The following is a 12,614-nucleotide window of genomic DNA, read 5'->3' as shown; positions in this document are numbered from 1 at the left end:
CTCAGTGTCATTTTAAGATGATTATTCTCACAATTAGCTAATGGTATTAGGAGATTCAAATCTCAACAAATGGACTTTGTCTGTTCCCCTCTTGTGTTGTGTCAAAAAGAACACTAGCATGGGCACTGACTTCCAAAAATAATGAGTTTCTCTCCTGACTTGATAATTGAAGATATAATGAGGGAGGGAGAAAAGACAGAGATGAAGAGAGAGAGAATGCATGTGTGTGTGTGAGTGTGTGTGCGTGAGAGAGAGAGTGCCCCATATTTTTTTGTCGTAGCCCTGGGGGCTGGGTACATACACCCCCAGCATTGCAACCTACTTTTTACACCCCTCCCTGGAAAAAAAAAAGGCTCAAAGTGTCCTGAGCCCAAATCCAATCTGTTTCTTGTGACACCATTGTCATTTGTGCCAGCCCAGAGTACAGCTCTGCCACTTCCCTAAATGTGCTGCGCTGCGCTGCTTGTCTTCATGTTCTAATGTTGACTGTGAGCACATAAATTACTGCTAAGTAAACATGTAGACATGAAGCGAAAAGCAGATAAACAAATCATGAAACATGGGGCAGCAGCTCTACAGTAGATGCATTCGAAATGTCCTTATCTTAGAGCAGTGTTAGAAATGATTATTTTATGCCTCCACATGTATTCTTTAATAATACACTTGCTGATGCTGAATGGCTTTTTGTTTAATATGAATGTTTTATTAGCTCAATTCATATGAGGGACATATGAAAGTAAAATAATTTTTCTTGTTTTTTTTCTTTTTTTTCTCCCTTCCCTTTCTTGGGGATGAACCTCCGTCACACTTATCGCTTCTGTATCTGCATTGTAAATTAAATTGAACAAGGGCACAGCATTAGGATGCAAATTAAAGACCTTCAGAACGCGTTCAAATAATGATAGGGAGAAGAAAACCAAGGGGCCGTTTAGAAAAGTATTGAAGTTTTGCTTGGCTGCCTTTATGAGGCCCTCATAACCACGTTCTAGGACTTCTGTCAACATGTTGATAAAATGCATTGGTCTCATTTACAAATGTTGTTTTCGAAAAGAACGTGTTGTTTCCAAGCAAATATCGACTCATTTGAAATAATTGTTTGTGCCACAAATTGCTAAATTTAATCCACCAGCACCTCCTGCAGCAAATGATTTTCTGCCATTTTTTCCCCTCAAGACGACACTTTCACAGGTAGAGTTTCCTGCAGCGTTCATTTCAGACACAATCTAAAAACATATACATCATCTTTCATTATTGCTGGTATTTCTCGTTTCTCTAAATGGCAGCGCATCTGCCGTCTTCTCCCTTTGATTTCCTCTGGCATTAACAGAGCGTTTCTCACGTGCAGTTGGATATCAAACTGTGCCGAAGATATATCAATTTTATGGATTGTTCGCAGGTGTAATCTCGGCATCTTTGTGTGTGTGTGTGTGTGTGTGTGTGTGTGTGTGTGTGTGTTTGCGCACTTGGATTTGCACAAATATTTAGATACTACAACTAGTAATATTATCTGTGCACAGCAGAGATAATAGGTTTGATGATGTAATGTTGATATATAATTAAAAATCCCTCTACAAATGCAAACCCAGAGCTCATTAGAAACGATAAAGCGCTGTCGATGAGCAGCTTCAAACAGCTACTGGCAGAACAGCTTCCTTTAGTAACCTTATTATTTATATCTAAATCACTTTTTATGACAGGAAAAGACACATTGCATCACAAGATATCCAATGGTAATCCAAGTCAAATGAGGTTCAGGGCATCAACCTTTCTCTGCGAGTTGTGATTTATTGTTTTCAAAAAGTCATTCCATGCTCATCTCCCTGCATACACGCAGCACCTTTTGTTTACCGCAGCCATCATGTCTCTGTCAATCATACCAGAGCCACGTTGCTCTCAGAAAACACAATAAGCTCCAAAGACAGAGACAGTCAGCGAGAGAGAGAGAGAGAGAGAGAGAGAGAGACGAAACATTCCTCTTCTTTCATCTGTGTTTCTGTCTCCATCCATACCTCTCAGCATCACAGTAATTGCTGCCAGCAGGTAACACATTCAATTAAACACCTTATTCTTGGATACAAGCAAAACACGTTTATTTCTTGATAGCGCAGATAGATTTGAATACTCTCAAAGGCAGCACGTTTTCGAAGCGGGCGTATGAACAATCAAACAAAATTCAATCCAAGGCTCTTTTTTTTAAACCATGGGAGCCATGCTCTGCTTTAACAGTCAAGAGAAGCAATTAAAAGCTGGCAGAGGGTTAACTTACACCCAGTGGAGCAAAATCGATGAGTGGCATCCTGCTTGAACTAATCACAGTGCTGAGGGTGAAGCCAGCCAGCAGACATGAAAAGTACAGGAAGCAATGACAGGGCTAATGGTTTGGAAAATGCTGCTGATGAATGAGGAGAAAAAGGTTGCAACTCTGTCCTTACGCTCTCTTATTTACCTTACTCTTGGACACCGTAGTAACTTGCGACTGATACTGAAGCGTTCTTTTGGATAACATGGCTTGCAGGATGGTTGGATAGATGGATGCCCCTATGCATGTCAAATACTTTTACTTTCCACTGATATTCATCACCGCCAATGACAGACTTGGTAGCCCTCACTATGTAATGCTCAAGTAAACTGGCAGTTGCTTCTGCAGACATTAAACCCAATGTCATTTAGACAAAATGGTTCCATACCATTTTCTTTAATCTCCTCTGTGTAAATTACTACTTACAGCCTGTGAATTACTTCCCCCCACCCCTCCACCCCCCCACCCCACCGAGTAGCGTCAGCTATCATTTTGGGAGCAACGAGCAAGCTAATGAAACCTCTCAGCATTAACAAATAGGACCAGTGAAGAATGTTCTATTTGCAGGTCATTGTTTGATCCATAAAAGAAAGGAAAATAGATGAAGGCGCGGGAAAGAAAAAAGTCTTGCCTATTGAAGACAGCACTCTTGGCAAAAGAGTAAACAATGCAGCTCCGCATACAGCTTGGAGACTTCCTGGAGCCATCGCCATGGCAACCCCATTTTCTAGTCATATCTTTAATGAAAAGGTAATGAGAGAAACATAACAGTCCCAACTTCATTACCGGAGTAAGATTCAGCAATAAAAACTAAATCAGAGTGTCTGTCATCTGAAACTGCAGCAGCGGCTTTGCTATATACAACAGCTTAGAAAGAACAGACCTCCATTATGACTGTTCCGCTGCTGGTCAGGTGACAGGTGACTCATCTGAGAGGTCATCAGGTCTCATTTTACGGATCTCATATTACAACATCTTAACTTTTAAAGATTTAATAGTAAGCATATTCTCCATTTTACTGACTGTACATAACACACACTCATTGTCCTGTATACAAAAGCTAATAAATGATACCAGAGGTGGATTAAGAAGCACTACTCTGTCGTACTCTCACCTGAGTATTTACATTACACATTTTATGCCACTACAGTTATCTGGATATGGTCACTTTGCAGATTCAGATTTCCTGTACAACACCTCTGATCAGCTTATAAAATATGATGCACTGTTAAATTAAATTCAACATATAAAGTAGTTACAGCCACTCTGACCAGCTACAACAATAAAATGCTGCAAACACGCCAATGTATCGGAAATAATAACAATCCAGTAGTGTAAACAACATCAGTGTGTAACCCTTTTCAGCATTGGCTCGTGACAGGGCTAATAGTTTATAAAAGGATATTTAAAACATCAACCCCTTTAAACACCAAACCTAGGAAAATGGTGAAAGAGACACCTCATAAAAACACTTGTCTATAGTAACGCTCACTTTAAATTTCAATGAGACGCTAGCAGGTTAATACAGGTACAGAGACCTTCTATTTCTGTAACATTAACCCCCAACAATTCAAAACCCGGGATGTTATAATTAGTTTGTGTCTGTTGTTGACCCTTTTTTCGTGGACCTTCGTCTGTTTAATTTGTCCTTTAAACAAGCTTGCGTTAAAGTTTCGTTGGCGCGCTTAACGTCGTAGCTCGTGAAAGAACTGAACAGCGTTACCTCCATACGTCGAATGCAGAGCAGCAGCAGCGCGTGAGGAAAACGGGACAGCAACGCCTCCAAGTGTGGGGAAAAGAATGGCGGCAGCTCCGTGTGTGAAGAATACAGGACCGCAGCTCCTCAGCAGCAAAGCGTCCTCAAATGAAGAAACCACCGCGTCGACCACTGAAGCTCTTCTCCCCCCTGCAGGTGAAGTAAAACGACCAACGTCTGCTCCCGACGGTGACCCCGCGCGGCTAGCCCGGCCTAAGCTAGCACGGCCTCGGCTAGCCTGGCGTAAGCTAGTCTCCTCAGCTGAACTCGCTTCACGTCGGAGGAAACACACCTCGACGACAGTTAATAGTCCCAACCTCACAAACTTAACAGCGCGTTGGTCCGCAAACAATCCATGTACAAAAATACACAACAAGGACTGCCCCTGTCGTTCCCTGCTTCACGCCATTTTTTCTCTCCACTACCACAAAAAAAAAAACTGATAACCCAGAGGTCACAGGTCAACAGGAAATCAACCCCTTCCAGGTCATTGATACTCAACTGTGAACACAAATTATTTCTTATCTCTTAATAGACTTTGTGAACCATGAAATCCCTTTAAAAGTGTATCTTAACAAAAAAAATAATAATAAATTTAACCATCACAAAATCTGTGGTCACAAAATCACAGATCAGTTCAGAAAGAGAGCATTCTTATTGGTTCTTCTTCAGATGAAGATGCGTGTGCACTTCCCTTCATGGGAAATGGTGAAAGCCTGATTTTGCGTAGTCAAACCTACAGTGTGTCCACACCTTGTCCCTGTACGAGGAAGTGAAGGTGAAAGCCTGATTCAGTGGTGGAAAATCCTGTAGAAAATCCTGCAACTTGTGATAAGTTTCCAATAATTCCATTGCTTATAATCGTGTGTAGTACAAAACACGTGTGAATATGTCCAAACATCACACAGAGCTTCACCCTCACTCTGTTCGATGTATGGCACTCGTCTTTTGGATACTGCATCTTTAAGGTGGAAAGGCAAACTTGTTAGCAAACAGTCTATACAAATCCAGCACTTAGAGAAACATTAATGCTCATTTGGAGTCCTGTTTCTGGCCACCTGATGAATGTTAGTCCAATATTCACCCTGTATCTGGCTAATTTGCTGCTAAACGTTCCACTATGTTTACTAGTTAGCAGCTAGCTTTGTCTGCTGTTTGGTGCTGACAGCTAACAGTGGGTTTATCAGAGCTTGTTTGCTGAAAATAGCTCTGAAAGGCTCTGTAGGGCTGCACGGAGCGGTGATAACTGTCTGTGAGTGCTTCACATTACACACACTCATTTGACACGTTGTTGATATAAAAACATTGATTAGCACAGCTTTAAGTAAAGGATCTGACTGCTTCTCATAAACTGATATGATTGAAGGTACAGTCAGTGAACAAACACACTTTAAATCTATTAGTCCGGATCACATTTCTTCTTCCAGGAGCACAGTGTTGAATGTTCATCAAATGCATGACCGCTATGCAACAGCTTAACACACAGGCGCTGCATGTTAGCTCTCCTCACAGTCCCATTACATACATATTTGACAAAGAGGATATTACATATGTGAGCGTGGGGGTGGGGGTGGGGGGTGAATTTCAAATCATCAAATTCTCTTGGACAGGCTTTGCATTTTTTACACCGGGCTGGGGCTTGCCTCTTTGCATTTTACACAAGGAAAGAATCCTGCATCCGTCTTGTTTGTTTAATTGGATATGACCTCTGGAAGGGGTCGCCCTGGAGAAAATGAGATGTGGCCCCCTTCCCTGGTCCTGTAAGGTAAATATGCATCACATTTGAACGCACATCTTGCTGCAGCAGTTTACCTTGTCGTCCGCTCCTCATTATCACAGCAACCTTGTGATCTGGCCAATTTTTTAGCCGTAATGATGCATGATATTCTGAAAGTAATTTTAATCTAGAGCGGGGAGATCCAGCTGCCAGGTATCAAAGTAGACTTTGGCTGCCTTCAGCAGCGCACTCAAGCCACACAAAGTCCTCCACTAGCCAGTCTTTCTCACCTCCTCCCCCCACAGCCCTCAGACATTTTCCATGCATAATTAGGTAGAGTCCACGGAGAATAGCAGAGATGTTTTTTTTTTATTATTAAGATGAGGGTTTTAAAGACGCATAGCTTAACGTTGTATTATTATTTTTATGAGAAGTGGGCCCTGTTGGAGTCAGGCGCCCAGACTGATCTCTGACAAAAGATCAACCAGATTTGGCATTTTGTCAAGCAGTGCTGAGATTTATTCTCACTCTGCTGCAATTTAATCTTAACAAACTCTCTTTGAGCACAAGCAAGCAGGCTGAAAGGCTCAGTGTGGCGATATCAGAGTCAGCTGAATGATAAGTCATGGCCAAAATAAAAAGAATGGTAAGAATGATGCCCTGGGCTGAATCCCAGATCTGCTATGAATACATTCAAGGATAATTGTGCAGAGTGACTGGACTACTGTGTTTACAAAGGCGCATTAACGCCAAATCCGAGACAGTCCAGGAAGGAAGAATGTACAGAGCAGCAGAGGGGTCCGTCTGCATGAATACATTCTTTCCTCATTGTCCTCGCAGACAGGAGGATCATTACTGGCTGGACACATGCGCTGGCAGCACCAGCCTTCATTATTATGCAGCAGTCGACACAGGTTTAACAAAGAGAAATTTGTCTAGCATTTGTTTATCTGGAGGAGCAGAGTCTGGCACAGCGATGCTGGCAGCAGCAGGGTAAGGTGGATAGACACTCAAGTAAGTTGGCGGACGCTCACAACCCTGCAGCGCACCCCCCCACCACCACCACCACCTCCATCCCCTCGCGCCGTCCCCTCTCTGCCACCATCACCCTCTTATGCTCCCCACAGGTGCACTGCTTTTTCTACCTCGCACATCAAAGAGGCGGCAGCAGAGTGAGAGACTGAAGTGCAGGGTGGCACGTAGTTTCATCTTCAATTGTATCCTGTATTCAAAAGAAGACGCTATATTATTCATTTCTAGTCTGTTTGGATTTTTAACCGTGGGTGAAGAATTTGGATTTTGAAGGCCAAAAAAAAAAAAAAAAAAATTCAGCAAGAAGACGTTTGATTGGATTCCCAAAGAAGAGTTTCTGTAAATCATTTCAGACGTTTTCAGAAGCAGGAGACCATCCTTATTTTGTTGATTCGTGACCTGAACAGTTGTGTTATTCCCCTCCTGATCAATGCCTGCAAGGAATCTACACAGTCATCTGCAACAATCACCGAAGCTAGAGTAAAATATCTGACTTTACTTTCTCCTCTGAGGAGTAGGTGTGGCAGCTCTGAGTTATTGACAGTTTTTTTTCCCTCCCCATAAGCTTTGTTGCAGGAAGAGGGTGGGGCGTTTGGCTCGTCCTTGACCTTCCTGTGAACCAAATACATCAGGAGTCTGTTGCTGGGGAGATTAAAATCATGCAACAATGGGAGGTGGCAGGAACAAAAAGGGCCAGGTTTCCCTAAATACATGCAACAAGCATCTAAAGCGGCCTAACAGTTTTGCCTTCCCACAGTGGTGGTTTAATTACACTGTGCATGTAAGATGTGAAATATGGCTCTGTTCATCTTCCTGTCAGTGTTTTATTTTTCCTCTTTCAGAGGATATATGGAGACTCGGGAGGAGATGAGAGATGTGTGTGCGCTCTATGTCTTTAAGGCATCATCACAATCAACCGTGCTCGCCCATCATACATCCTAGGAGTGCTGTGAGTGCTGCACCCTGGTCTTATTGCAGGCGGCAGGTGCAGATGGTTAAAGGCAGGTGCTCGGCGGGAAAAAAAGGAAAAGAAGAAGAAGGGGGAAAAAAAGAACAAGCACCTGGTCCCTCTGTTGTAACAGTCTGGGGCTGCTCTCACTATGATTAGCTTTGTTTCTCCAACAGAGCGCAGCGAGGAACAAGACCTACAACTTCATTAGGGTGGAGCGCAGCACCCCTTCTTTTGCTTTTGTCCTACACTTGACTGCACTAAGTCAGAGGAGGACGGGGTGTCTGTGAAGATCCGCCTTTTATTAGGAGCTGCGGCTCTGTCACTGGAGTGGTGCCTCTCTACAAGAAAAGAGCGATAATCTGATGCGTGTTCGATCTACCGAGTCGTGATGAGCAAGCACAGAAAAAAGCACGCGTCTGATTCCACAAAGACCCGTGCAGGAAGCCGAAGAAAGACCGCCAGAGCTGACCTGACAAGCAGCAATAAGCTCACTCCTACACAAGTTTGGCTGGGATTCAGTGCAGCATTGTGACCCCCCCCCCCCCCCTTCTAACTTTGTTGTTTGGAGGTTGAATGTGCAGGTAGTGAGTCTGAGAGCTCTGCCCAGGCAAACTCCGTATAATCAGCATCCCCTGCTTGCAGCGCTCCATTTTCAGGATGCTGCGGTGTATCTTCAAGGACGAGCAGAGGAAATGAGTGCTAATAGTGTGTTTGTATTGTCAGAGCTCGTAGGCCCACAGATTTGCTTTATTCATGGCCTCACTTCATCTGCCAGCCAAGCATTGAATAATTGAAGGAATTATCAGGCTAGGGGATCCAAAGCCCCTCAGAAATGTGTCATGCCCCTGAGCAAAGCCAGCAGAGAAGAAAAAAAAGAGAGAAAGAGGGGCCTCCTAATTCAGAGCTGTGTGTGCGTACAGCCACACAACCCTGTAACGTCCCTCCTACATACAAAGACACACATAGAAAGTTAAAACACAGAGGTTGATGATGCCACGAATGGCAAGCTTTGACTGGCAGAATATCAATAGCTCATAACAGCAGGAGCCCATGCATGTCAGATAAATTTATGATTCTCTCCAAATGTTGCTCTCCTATTTTCCTCTGCATCAGAATGGGTGTTTTTGGAGTAGCTTGATTTCACCATGCAGTTTGGCTAGTGTCCCTCATACAAAGAATGTGACTGACGCAACATTAATCTCCAAACAAAGAGGCTGGCACAACTACTCCGCACAATTTCAGGGCTATGAGGTGGCAACGTCAGTCTCGATTTCTCACTGCTCCTTCACGAGCTGTTCCACTTTCTCCAAATTCTCATTTAGATCAAACAAAACGCTGCAGAAAGGAGGTGAAACGGTACCGTTTAAATCCGTGACACACATGCACACCGGGGACCTCCCTCTCATTTTCTAAACAGAGAGTCATGGCAAGAACTTTTAAATTTGTCATAATAAGGTGTGACCTACATGGGAGGGAGCCAAAGCCCAAACTCCAGCTCCCAGCAAGATTCCTGCCTATTGAGTATTCCAAAATGTAATGCATGAACATTAAGGAGGAGAGGAGCTTCCCCTCTAAAGACATAATTCTCTCATGGTTTGACACACAAGACTTCCTGGAGCATAGGTTAGCATACATGCCACATCCTTCAAGATGAAAAGCATGCAATATTTATTTAACTGATGCACTGTTTGGTACATTAAAAAAAGACATTACCAACACCAGCCAGAGGTTGTAACATAATATAATCTCTCTGACACTGACATATGAAAAACATTCCTTCGCTGACACTCATGAATAATGGCAGCTGTTTGGAGAAGAACAACTCTGAGGTCTATTTTCAAGTAGGCCTCAGCTGCAGTGCTGCAAAACAGCTATCCTGCTGTTTGTGTGGAGGGGAGAGGTGGTTGGAAATGCATGAACAGGGGGCACCCTAACATGTATGTTTAAGAAAAGCACATATATGCTACAGGACAGGGGGAAGGAGAGGGTTTTAAGGTTATGATTCAACCACACATGCAGGCAAATAAAGACATCAATTCACACTCTGACATGATTTTGTATCACAGGATGTGCTTCGTGATATTTTTTATTCCAGAGCAAACGCGTTAAAATTAGGAAAGGCTCCCCCAGAATAGAATCTCAGGATGAGAGCGGCAGTCATTCACTGTGTCCAGCCAGAGTGTGAAAGGGTAGCCTATTCTCTGTGTGGGCTGGGGGCCTTGTTAAGGGTGGTGAGCACGGCGAGAGCTCCTGCAGGCAGTTCATAGAGAGCCGAAGCCCTCGCAAAACCAATTGAGGACAACATACCAGCCCTTTCTGCATGATTGTAGGGCATACAGTTGTCGTTATTTTTGCAGCTTCTGCCATCATTTTTTATTGGTTATAATGGGAACGTGGTGACATTGCTGCAAGATAGTCAGACGAGGCAAGAAACAATAATCAGGCAAGCTGGAAAAAGGCCTTTCTTCATGGGAGACATGACTTGTTACAGTAAGAAAAGCACAGGTGTTACTAATAACATTAATAATGGCTCCATTATATTCAAGTGTCCCAGCGTGGAAGTAAGCCAGCGTCAACAATACCAGGGCGCTGACAGTGAGGCGGCTAAATGGAGTTCAGCCGTTTTTCATTTAATCGACAGGACAACTTTTTTGCGCTTTCCAAAAAAGAATTAATCTATTTTATGATTTAACAGCCCTGTGGTTAAGTCTGGTTGGCTTTAGACTTGCTTAGACCGTGGTTTTGGGTCAAGATTACCACTTCATTGAGGTTAGGGGACCTTTGTCATCATGGTTACAATAAAAATCTCCTGGTTGAGGTCTAAAAATGAAAAGAAACCAAGGCTGATGGTCAATTGAACACAGGAAACTAACACCGTTCCCCTGTGGCAGCGGTCACGTTACTGATCACGACGGCCACTAGAGGGCTTTGTCACTATGTTGAATGCAACAAACAAATGCTGGTTTTGATTGAAACGACTGATCCTGCCGGCTAACGTCTTTGAAAACCCCTCATTGCACAGGAAAACCACGTGCATACACAACTACAGCATGTGTGGCGTTTTAAAGTTAAACCACTGTAAACCGTTTGGGTTAATTACAACAGACTGCTTGGGCCATAATTTTACCGTCCGCCTTCATTTTCTCTTCCAAATAAGTTAGGCCTGAGGGGTTGTTTAAAACCTTTATGCTCCTGCTTCTTGCCCCCTATTTAGCAAGTTCACCATGTTCCCAGATCTCAGCACTTGCTGTGTTAAAAGTTGTTATTATGATACTATAAAATAAAACCAGAGTCGTTACAAACCAGGGTAATGCTTTAAGTCTAGACTGGGGCACTGCTGTTAAGGTTGACAGAAGAAATGCACGAGAGCAAATGCATGCTGGAGCGAGAGGATGGGGAGATTTAAGAGTGAAAAGAGAAAGAAATTGAAAAATCAGTGTTAAAAGGCAGTTTAAAGAAGCTGTAATGGAGGGTGTGTGATTTTTCCTGCTTGTCTGGCTGCAGCATTCTGTACGAGCTGAAGATGCGAACAGGCTCAAGTTACAGCGATCAAATCTGGAAAAGCTGTGACACATTTTGAGATGATCTTCAGAAAGAAAATCGATCTGTAACCGTTCATATATCATATTAATTTTTAGTTTGTGTGCTTTTTTTTAACAAACTGTCTGTAGCTACAGTCCAAAAGACCTGCAAAATATTTTTTTTAAAAAAAAGCCCAAATTTAGGCTGAAATTGAAACCTGGACACACACATGCAGAGACTGGCATACCACACAAAGTACACCCTTCCCCCCGAGTTAAGTAAGAGACCGTTCATACCCAACCATCATTCCCCCCCGACTTGAACCCCATCTGTTCCTCTGGTAGAAAAGGGTGGTGGAGGAAGAGGGGTGGGGGTGCTGAGGTGAGGAGAAAACCAGGGTGGGATCTGGAGGAGGTGGAGGGACAGGGAGAAGAGATGGCGGTGCTGGGTGAGAGGAGAAACAGAGGCGAGGAGGAGGAAAGACAAACCCCCAGACGGCCGGCCACTTGACGAATTCCTTGTTTTGTGCTTGTGAATGTCCAAGCAGCTTCATGAGCAGGTGTGTTTCTGTGGCTGGGGGGGTAATGAAAGGGCCAATCAGATGCAGACAGCCATGGTGACAAGTGGTAGCAGCACCGCGGTACATTTTGTGTGAGAGCATCAAGTGATCGTTGCAAAAACAGAGATTCTTGAAAGTAAATAAAAGGGCTCTGTTGCTGCTGCTGATGTACAAATTAATCAAAAGGCTCATTGTGACAGCAGTGCTCCATGACTTCTCTCAGACTAATTAAAAGACTGGTTCACCCAAATTACAAAACAAAACCATGTTTCCTCACTGGCCTCTGTAGCCGTGCAGATAGTTTGGAGTGTTTTTGAGATATCTGAGACTCCTGCTGACACCTGGTGAGATACCACCGCGGATAAACAGACATGCAAAGTAAACACAACAGGTATCAAACTCAAAGGTAGCTAAAGCATTAGCATTTCCTCTGACAAAGCCAGCCGCGGCACATACGCTTCCTGTCACTCTCCCAGCCTCAAAATGGAGGCGGCGGCCGGGCAGTCACTTCTGTGTGGCCATGCGTGGGACAGCCTCGTCCCTCCCCCCTTGACCCGCAGCTGCCACTCAGACTGACATCACCAGAAAGCCCCTTGTTTTGTTTCTGAAACTCCTCCTCAGCCAAAGGTCAAGGTTCAGTGTGCGGCGGGTGGGAGGAATTCCTCCGCCACATATGGAGGCAAATTAGTGGGCCGAGTGCAGTTATTGGGTGGATTGCTTGTGGTATGACAAACATATCCTCCTCCACACCCACTCTATTTGTTTATCAAGTATTTA

This window comes from Chaetodon trifascialis, chromosome 21 (assembly GCF_039877785.1).
Source record: "Chaetodon trifascialis isolate fChaTrf1 chromosome 21, fChaTrf1.hap1, whole genome shotgun sequence".
Classification (NCBI taxonomy): domain Eukaryota; kingdom Metazoa; phylum Chordata; class Actinopteri; order Chaetodontiformes; family Chaetodontidae; genus Chaetodon; species Chaetodon trifascialis.
Note: the sequence above shows the minus strand (reverse complement) of the source record.